This window comes from Triticum dicoccoides, chromosome 3A, assembly GCF_002162155.2.
Source record: "Triticum dicoccoides isolate Atlit2015 ecotype Zavitan chromosome 3A, WEW_v2.0, whole genome shotgun sequence".
In the NCBI taxonomy this organism is placed as follows: Eukaryota; Viridiplantae; Streptophyta; class Magnoliopsida; order Poales; family Poaceae; genus Triticum; species Triticum dicoccoides.
Genome location: NC_041384.1, coordinates 21,263,385 through 21,272,918, shown reverse-complemented (window position 1 = coordinate 21,272,918; position 9,534 = coordinate 21,263,385). Strand labels below are relative to the sequence as shown.

The 9,534-nt window shown below is 41.5% G+C and overlaps 1 pseudogene; it reads right to left on the bottom strand.

The window, feature by feature from the left end:
• LOC119271783 overlaps nt 1–9,534 on the bottom strand; it is an 87,771-nt pseudogene that overhangs the window by 15,688 nt on the left and 62,549 nt on the right.

Sequence of the window (9,534 nt, the reverse complement as noted above, 5' to 3'; positions counted from 1 at the left end):
CAAGTTCACAGGAAAAATAACAAACTTGTAATACGACAATTATTTTAAAAAAGTGTTCTCAGAAACGAGCTATCACGTGTGGAGATCAATGGCTTTCAAGCCAAATGATCAATCTTATGGCCACATTCATGGCATAGTTTGTTCAAATGATATCATATTGTGCACAAGGGTGCATATTGGAATTGCAAACAATGTTGCTTAAGGCAGTTTTCATTTTCTTTGGACGAAAAAACCATTTTCCATTTTTCGAGTGCCTAAAAGGAGGTTTTTTTTGTGAAGGACCTTCCAAATAATTGTTGCAAAATTGGACCAAATCATTATTATAAAATACTAGGCCATATTTAATGCACAATTGACAAAATGGTTGGGTGTAAACAGTTTTGATCCACCTCTCGTGAAAAAGACAAATTTTCGCCGATTCAGTAGGAAGCGGGTCAAATTTGAACTGCAGCTGCCTCATAGTTTGCTATTTATTTTTTCCAAAAATCATTTCTAGGTACATAAGTATCTACTTAATCATAGAAACACCAAAAAAATTCCAAGATTTAACCACTAGCTAGGAACGGTCATTCCCGCCGTTTTGATCGCATTTTGAAACGGGCATAAAAAATTCAAAAAAATTCAAAAAATTGGGAAACCTTCGCATTGTGTCATTATATGTGGCCAAGTTCCCAGGAAAAATAACAAACTTGTAATACGACAATTATTTTAAAAAAGTGTTCTCAGAAACGAGCTATCACGTGTGGAGATCAATGGCTTTCAAGCCAAATGATCAATCTTATGGCCACATTCATGGCATAGTTTGTTCAAATGATATCATATTGTGCACAAGGGTGCATATTGGAATTGCAAACAATGTTGCTAAAGGAAGTTTTCATTTTCTTTGGACGAAAAAACCATTTTCCATTTTTCGAGTGCCTAAAAGGAGGTTTTTTTGTGAAGGACCTCCCAAATAATTGTTGCAAAATTGGACGAAATCATTATTATAAAATACTAGGCCATATTTAATGCACAATTGATCAAATGGTTGGGTGTAAAAAGTTTTGATCCACCTCTCGTGAAAAAGATAAATTTCCGCCGATTGAGCTCGAAGCGGGTCAAATTTGAACTGCAGCTGTCTCATAGTTTGCTATTTATTTTTTCCAAAAATCATTTCTAGGTACATAAGTATCTACTTAATCATAGAAACACCAAAAAAATTCCAAGATTTAACCACTAGCTAGGAACGGTCATTCCCGCCGTTTTAACCGCATTTTGAAACGGGCATAAAAAATTCAAAAAAATCAAAAATTTGGGAAACCTTCGCATTGTGTCATTATATGTGGCCAAGTTCCCAGGAAAAATAACAAACTTGTAATACGACAATTATTTTAAAAAAGTGTTCTCAGAAACGAGCTATCACGTGTGGAGATCAATGGCTTTCAAGCCAAATGATCAATCTTATGGCCACATTCATGGCATAGTTTGTTCAAATGATATCATATTGTGCACAAGGGTGCATATTGGGATGGCAAACAATGTTGCTTAAGGAAGTTTTCATTTTCTTTGGTCGAAAAAACCATTTTCCATTTTTCGAGTGCCCAAAAGGAGGTTTTTTTGTGAAGGACCTCCCAAATAATTGTTGCAAAATTGGACCAAATCTTTTTTATAAAATACTAGGCCATATTTAATGCACAATTGACAAAATGGTTGGGTGTAAAAAGTTTTGATCCACCTCTCGTGAAAAAGACAAATTTCCGCCGATTCAGCTGGAAGCGGGTCAAATTTGAACTGCAGCTGCCTCATAGTTTGCTATTTATTTTTTCCAAAAATTATTTCTAGGTACATAAGTACCTATGTAATCATATAAAAACCAAAAAAATTCCAAGATTTAACCACTAGCTAGGAACGGTCATTCCCGCCGTTTTGACCGCATTTTGAAACGGGCATAAAAAATTCAAAAAAAATCAAAAAATTGGGAAACCTTCGCATTGTGTCATTATATGTGGCCAGGTTACCAGGAAAAATAACAAACTTGTAATAAGACAATTATTTTAAAAAAGTGTTCTTAGAAATGAGCTATCACGTGTGGAGATCAATGGCTTTCAAGCCAAATGATCAATCTTATGGCCACATTCATTGCATAGTTTGTTCAAATGATCTCATATTCTACACAAGGGTGCATATTGGAATGGCAAACAATGTTGCCTAAGGAAGTTTTCATTTTCTTTGGACGAAAAAACCATTTTCCATTTTTCGAATGCCCAAAAGGATGTTTTTTTATGAAGGACCTCCCAAATAATTGTTGCAAAATAGGACCAAATCATTTTTCTAAAATACTAGGCCATATTTAATGCACAATTGAAAAAATGGTTGGGTGTAAAAAGTTTTGATCCACCTCTCGTGAAAAAGACAAATTTTCGCCGATTCAGTAGGAAGCGGGTCAAATTTGAACTGCAGCTGTCTCATAGTTTGCTATTTATTTTTTCCAAAAATCATTTCTAGGTACATAAGTACCTATTTAAGAATAAATACATGGTTTGGTGGCGATACGTCGAGGTTTGGGCGGTGGCCGAGGGCCCCAACTCTAGAGCGCGTAAACTCGCATGCCCGCCGCGTGGTCACCGCGTGACCCTGGCATTGCCATGTGTTCTGGGCGGCATAGGCATGTCTAGTGGGTTGGGCACTCCCCAGGTAGGTGGTAGGAAGAAAATTACAACATAAGGTTCTCACGAGGAGACCGATCGATGCTCAAACATGAATAAGCAGCCAAGTGTTTGATTAGTGGTACGGGAAATGCACATGGCCAATGGGCGTGAGTTTTGGCCGAGGATGATCATCTACTAAGTAGAATGTATTCACAAATTTTCAGCTCAAAAGGAGGATCCTAGGTGGTACTTGCTTTGCAAAGTACCACACTGGACAAAAATATGAATGTTGAAGCTGGGCTCAAAATAATGAATGGATTGAGCTGAAATTTGGTGGAGGATGGTTATTTGGGCATAGGAAAGCATTGTAGAAAATTGATATCATTTTGACATGCCAAAGTAGTACTTCCTTCACAATGCTCTTCTATGGACAAAAACTTGGGAAAACTAGTGAGAGAGATTGGATGAATGAAATAAGCTAAAAATTGGTGTAGGTAAGTTACATAGGTATGGTCATGCGCTGGTAAATTTTCAGATCATTTGGGTAAGCCTAGCTAGTAATTACTTCACAAAGCTTCTCTCGAGGTAGAAACTTTGGAAATTTCCTGAGAAAGATTTACTAGGAAAATTGATCTGAATGTTATCATGTTGCAATGATAAGAGTGTCCGAAAAGTTTGAGGGCAATAGGAGGGGTCTATATAACACTTGCTTCGCAACGTGCCAATTTGGCCATAAAATATAAATTGAACCTGGGCTCACATAGATGATTTGACTGAGCTACAATTTGGAGGAGGGTGATAATTTGCGCATATGAAGGAACTGTATAAATTTCATGTCATTTAGAGATATAAAAAATGTACTTCCTTCACAATGCTTCTAGGTGGACAAAAACTTTGGAAATTTGCCGAGGAAGATTTGCTAGGCAAATGGAGCTGAATTTTGTCATGCGGTAATGATTTGGATAGGAAAGAGTGCCCAAAAATTCCGAGGGCAATCAAGAATATAAAAATAGCACTTCCTTCATAAAGTGTTGTTGTGAACAGAATAGGAAAATGAATATTGTTGAATTAGTTTTGAACTAGGCAAGGAAGGATTTTTACATATTTGATGAAGATATGCCCCCAAAGAATTTATGAGATTTTTTGGGAATTTTGGGAATGATAGAAATATAGGTTGCTTCACAACCTACGGCAAAAACTGCCACATGGACATGCCACATAGGCAAAACTGATGAGATGGCGCCTAGTCATCACAACCCACCACAATCTACAAGGCTATGACCATCTATATTGGTCATTAACAACTAGAAATAAGGCAGCGAACTAGCACTGTTTGCTTTATGACCATTTAGTGTAAGGAAATTACGACCTTTCTGACCAAAATGGTCGCAATGGTTTAGGGTTTGGAGCCCCCTGAACAACTTTTGACCAATTGGTCTAAAATGGTCATAAATTTATGACCAATTCTTCGAGGGTCACTGACAGAAGGTCATAAGTTGACATATTTCTTGTAGTGTATCCTCCCGATGAGTACATTTTTCCCGCCCAATTTCCGCCTGGTTTTTTTGCCGGTTACCCTTTCCATCTTTTCAGCTGGTTTTCCTTCTAGGTTTTCTTAGGGTTTCTTTGCAGCAAGGATGATGTAGAAACCCTATGTGATCGATTCCCCCTCCGGCAGAGTACCGGAAAAAGCCTTCAGATGGCATCGCGGAAGAACAGAGGCTTGCGGCCGAGAAAGTGTTTCGGGTGGCTCTCTGCTGGTTTCCCAATATTTGAGAATTTATAGAAGTGGAATAAGGTCATACGGAGCCATGAGGGACCCACAAAGCACCAAGATGTACCATAATAATTAGGTTATGTGCCACGAAGGCAACATAGTGATCTTCGTCGGAAGGCGGACACTCGGCTAGGCGGATCGTTGGTGGGGCATTCTGCTACGCAATGTGATCGATAGGAATCCGATCATGCGTTTGATACAATGGCATGTTCCAATCCCCCATGATCTGTGGGTTGGCATGGAAGCCATGGAGGTCAACACTATCTCTACATGACCAATCCGTGATGTCGTTATAAGCAATGGTGTGATCAGATTCGTCAAGCTAAAATCTTGTCGGTGTAGTGATACCTGTAATGAGAATGGGGTCATTGGCCAATGTTGGACGGCCACCACATGGAGCAGGGAGATCGGCTCAAAGAATTGGCGTAAGAGGTCCATTGTCAAGGCTGATAATGTGCTCGTCACTGAATCATGTTTCCCTAAGGTATCAGGTGGCAAGAGGTTGGGCTGGGACAAGGTGATCAACGATGGGCCCACTTTGGGCTCATGTGACGACGATGTTGCCTACATCATGTCTAAACCGCGCATCCTCCACTCGATTGCATGGATGCTTGTCATTAACACCAGAGACGGGACTGTGGAACCAGACGAACAATGTTCCGCTGAAAAAATGTTGGGTCTTGAATCGAGTTATGCTCGGTGTGCCTTGTCCGACTACCTCAGTGGTGCAGAAGGTGATGAGGAAGTGGAGCTTGCAAGAAGGTGCACTCGACGGGAGGAAAATTAGGGAGAAATAAGTGGTGACTATGTGTGGTAGCGATGTTGATTTTATAGCGTACCTACATGTCATTCGAAACTTTATAACATGTGCTTCTTATTAATTCTTGTCTTTTCTATAGTTTCAAAAAAAAATCTTGTTCTTTCTATATGATTGAAGTTGAGTTACCAAACATTAATATTAACATGAACACCGGAGCTCCTGTCCTTTTTACTTTTTACTAGTGGCCGTACCAGCACAAAAATGCAGTGGTTCAAGTGCACTAACTCTCAAAATATCCTAATTGTTTGCACAAACATGAGTGAAGCTAAGGGTGTGATCAAAACAGTTGTGGGGTCAGCTGACCCTGCAACTAACACATATAATTGCCACTGCCGCTTACGGTACGTTTTATTGTCATTAAGGAAGTTTGTTGTAACATACGAACAATGTTGGCAGGGCAAAGTCATTACGGTTGAATATCAATTGCAATTTACAACAAATGCTTGTTCCATCTAGTATATCTATTTGAGGAGCTGGAAAATTAGTGTAAGTTAAGAGCTCAATTGTGATGCCTCGCCCTCGAGCAATTATCCTACAACCGAAAACAAACCAATCAAGTTAATTTGACTTAGTTTTTTGACATCCCTTGATTTTTCGGCCCTTTGATGAAACAGTACATGACTCCATGATCAACTGAAGCAAAAGATAGCTGACGAGATAAACCAACCAATATAATTTGATTTGGAGTTCTGGCTAGTCCTTCTTAAACCTGTCAGATGAAACTCGACTGCTTTCATTCGTCCTTTGGTAACCGAAGATCTTTTGCTTCATATAGCAAGTTATTGGCACAAGTTCAGAGGTCTTTCTTAAACCTGTCAGATGAAACTAGTTCTTCGAGATAAACCTGTCCCATTACTGATCCTGCCCAGGCATCTGAATTGATCATGACGTTCAGCCCACGTCTTCTTCATAGCAAGTTATGGGCACAAGTTCAGTGTTCCACACGGTCCTATTCACAGTATTGACGGGTTGCTTACTCTTGTACTCGTTCCAAGCACTAGGTTTTATCTGTAACCAATTTGCTTAATGAGATCATAAACTCGGCGACTGCCCCTACGAGCCTAACGCACGTGTTTAAGTCACGACTAGGCTCGACTGGCGAGGGCCGAGGGATACTTGACAAACTTGGCGCTGGGCTGAAGGGGCTAACATTGGACACAAGAGTGGAGACTAGAGAGACGACTTTGAGCACTTGACCTGGGACATCGTACCTAGACTTGTTCAATGGAGTATAGAAGAACGTGATTAGACTAGGTTAATGCCACTTCCACTTGACGCAAGAGTAATCGCAAGTATGATTGCCGCTTTTAGTACTTAAGAGTGAGTAAACCGGCCGCAAAAGAGAGAACAAAGAAGTTAGCCGGCCACTTAGGATCCTAGACCATGAAGCTGTCTTCTTCCTCCTCGCTCACACGCACCATGGTAATCCTGGCCATCGTATGCTGCTGTTGCTCCGTGCTGGTGCCAAGCTCTGCCGCCGACAAAGGTATGTATCACACGTTCGCAACCACATGTACATCCTTTCCTCAGTTTCCTAGACATTGTGTGTATTTATGTTTGTTAATTTGCGATGCTTGGCAGTTGGAGAGGAGACTATGGAGGGGCGGCGGCTAGGGGTCCGCAAACCAAAGTTGCCTCCTCCGATGCTCACGGGTAACAAGCAGATCCATATGATGCCTCCATACGAAGGTAGTATGTAACCACGCGTACGATCCTTCCTAGCATTTTTCAAGTCCATGTTCGTTCTAGCTAGCTAGGGCTACTTGTGTGTATTTACGTTTAACAATTTGCGACCGATGGCATCAATGCATATGCAGTTGGTCAGCAGCCTGGAAAGGGGGGAGGGCCACGAGATGTCCATGGAGGATTAGGGACTATGCCGCAGCTGGGGCTGGCAGTTGGTCAGCAGCCTGGAAAGAAGGGAGGGCCACGAGATCATGGAGGATTGGGGACTATGCCGCCGCTGGGGCTGGGGGTATATGGCGCGGTTGCAAATCACATGACCGCAGCGCGTCCATAACGACACTGCACGCCGGCAGCTCCCTGATGCACACTTAATCCCGTAGCAGTTTATTTAGCTTTGTTGGTTCAGTACTTAGCAAAATAAGAAAGCCCTGCTGCGTGAGACATGTTCACGACTTGGCCCAGGTTTTATGTTATTGCATGTAGCGTTGAAGTCGCTGCCGTGGTAGCTACGTGGGATGGCACGAGATCTAGCGATCATGGCGGCTTTTGTAAGGGCCGATCGAGGAGGGAGTGGCTTTGGGATGGCATGGCCGTGAAGCTTGGTCCAATGCCTAAGTGTTTCTTGAAGAATTTCTGCAACCAAATGGCACTCGGGACCAAAATAAATAAACAAGAAGATCAGAAAACATGCACGTTCAACGAAGGGCAAAATATTGTATATTGGAACAACTTGTCTGAAAGAGTGCTTAGACAGAGTGCTGCCGACAAGGCGACAACAACAACACTAAGATGACCGGAGCTAATGATGCCGTATTGTTCATGACACATGCAATCCGATCTCGGAGATTTCTAAGCTAATCCAGTCAAGCAATGCACACGTAAAAAAGGTAGATTTTATTGGATTGTATCTTGCGTTGAAGCCGTTGGTATTACCGTAGTTATTTTTGCAAGATATACATATCTTATTCATATCATAAAGATCAAAATACAAGTCACGTAAGGGCCGATATGACAAAACTAAAAAGATACCAGAACATCTCTAAGCTTGACATCAACGCCCGTCACCTGCCTCCGGCACCACCATAGTAGCCAACGAAGAAAAGAATGACGGGTCACCTCCTCACTCGAGCTTGACGCGGCTCCATCGCTAATATGCAGCTTTGCGGACCTTCAAGGTGGCTCATCAAAAGTGAAGCCCTTGCCATTGAACTAAGACTTTTTTTTGCGAACTATTGAACTAAGACGCAGAAGGAGGAAACCATACCTGCCATCCACGACCAACAAAACCAGCACACGTTCCGTCTTCCAGATGTCGTCGATGCAAACAATAATCTGCGTCCGCTCCTTGACTAACTCCCAAGCTTCGCGCCGACGCTGGAGCAAACACCATCACAATGGCGGAGCCCGAGGACATAGGCCCACCACTAGGATGCCGCCGCCGCCACGCCATCCTTACTTGAACAGACTGGTTTCCAAATCCATCCCCAACCATAGAACCGATGGCCTCGTCAGGGAAAGATCCAACGAATCTTTATTCAAAGCCGTCATCGTCGTCGCCGAAGCCAAGACGATGAACAACCTAAAAACCTAGACTACGAGGGAGTAAAAATGATCAACACGCGTGGATCCGGTGGCCCCCCTCATCACCGACGGCCGAGGTCGCCGATGGAGGATGGCGCTAGAAAACTGGCCTCTCCTGGCGGCGGCTAGGGTTCCAGCCGCCAGGCACGAGAGGAAAACATATGCTCCATTAATTAATAATTAATCATTACCGCAGTCTTTGGTTGATGCTTTGTGCCTAAGCGTCCACTATACGTGCACTGTACCATTTTCTGTGATACAGTGAATGGAGAAAGTACATGTCTATTGCAATCTGAAGCAAGCATGTGCGCGAAATAAAATATGGCTGTCTGAAGAGTTACAGCATGTATGGTCTCATATATCATTGTTAACTATATGATACTCCGCCTCGTTGCTGCAGGAATCGATTGCAATATATTCCAACGAAATTTGATTATGCGGAATATAAATATTTACATTAATAACACATGAACCGAAATTGAAAATACATATGACTTATTATATTTAATTATGTATATCGATAAAATGTTTATTAATTAAAAGTAGAACAATAGAATGAAAAATATTTTCTCATGCATGGTTGTATGTAGTGGTGGGTCTTTTCTCATGCAAGGTTGCTTGTTGAGGTTGGCATTATCCTACCCATAATCGTATGGCGATGTGACATGTTTGCATCTTGAGATAAATAAATTAGTGAGGATCACTTTCTTAGGTAATAAGATACACTTTAGCTACATGTAAGTCGTCTGAAAATAAATTTGGGTCAGTCAATTGGATTTCAGCTCCAAGATTCGTGCTCTTGTTTTTTTTTCTGTTGTGTATATAGTCATGTTTTGGGCCGAAATCTGAAGCCATTTCGTCTTTTCATAGAGGGACAATGCTTCATGTTTTTCTTCTATTCGTGTACCTTTTTGGCTTTTCTTTTCCATTTTCTTAATTGTTTTTTGGATACTTTTGGGATGTTGAGTCAGTGTAAAATGTATACACGCAAATACTATATAACATGTGAGAAATTATATTGGAATGCTCTCGTCTGTTGGACC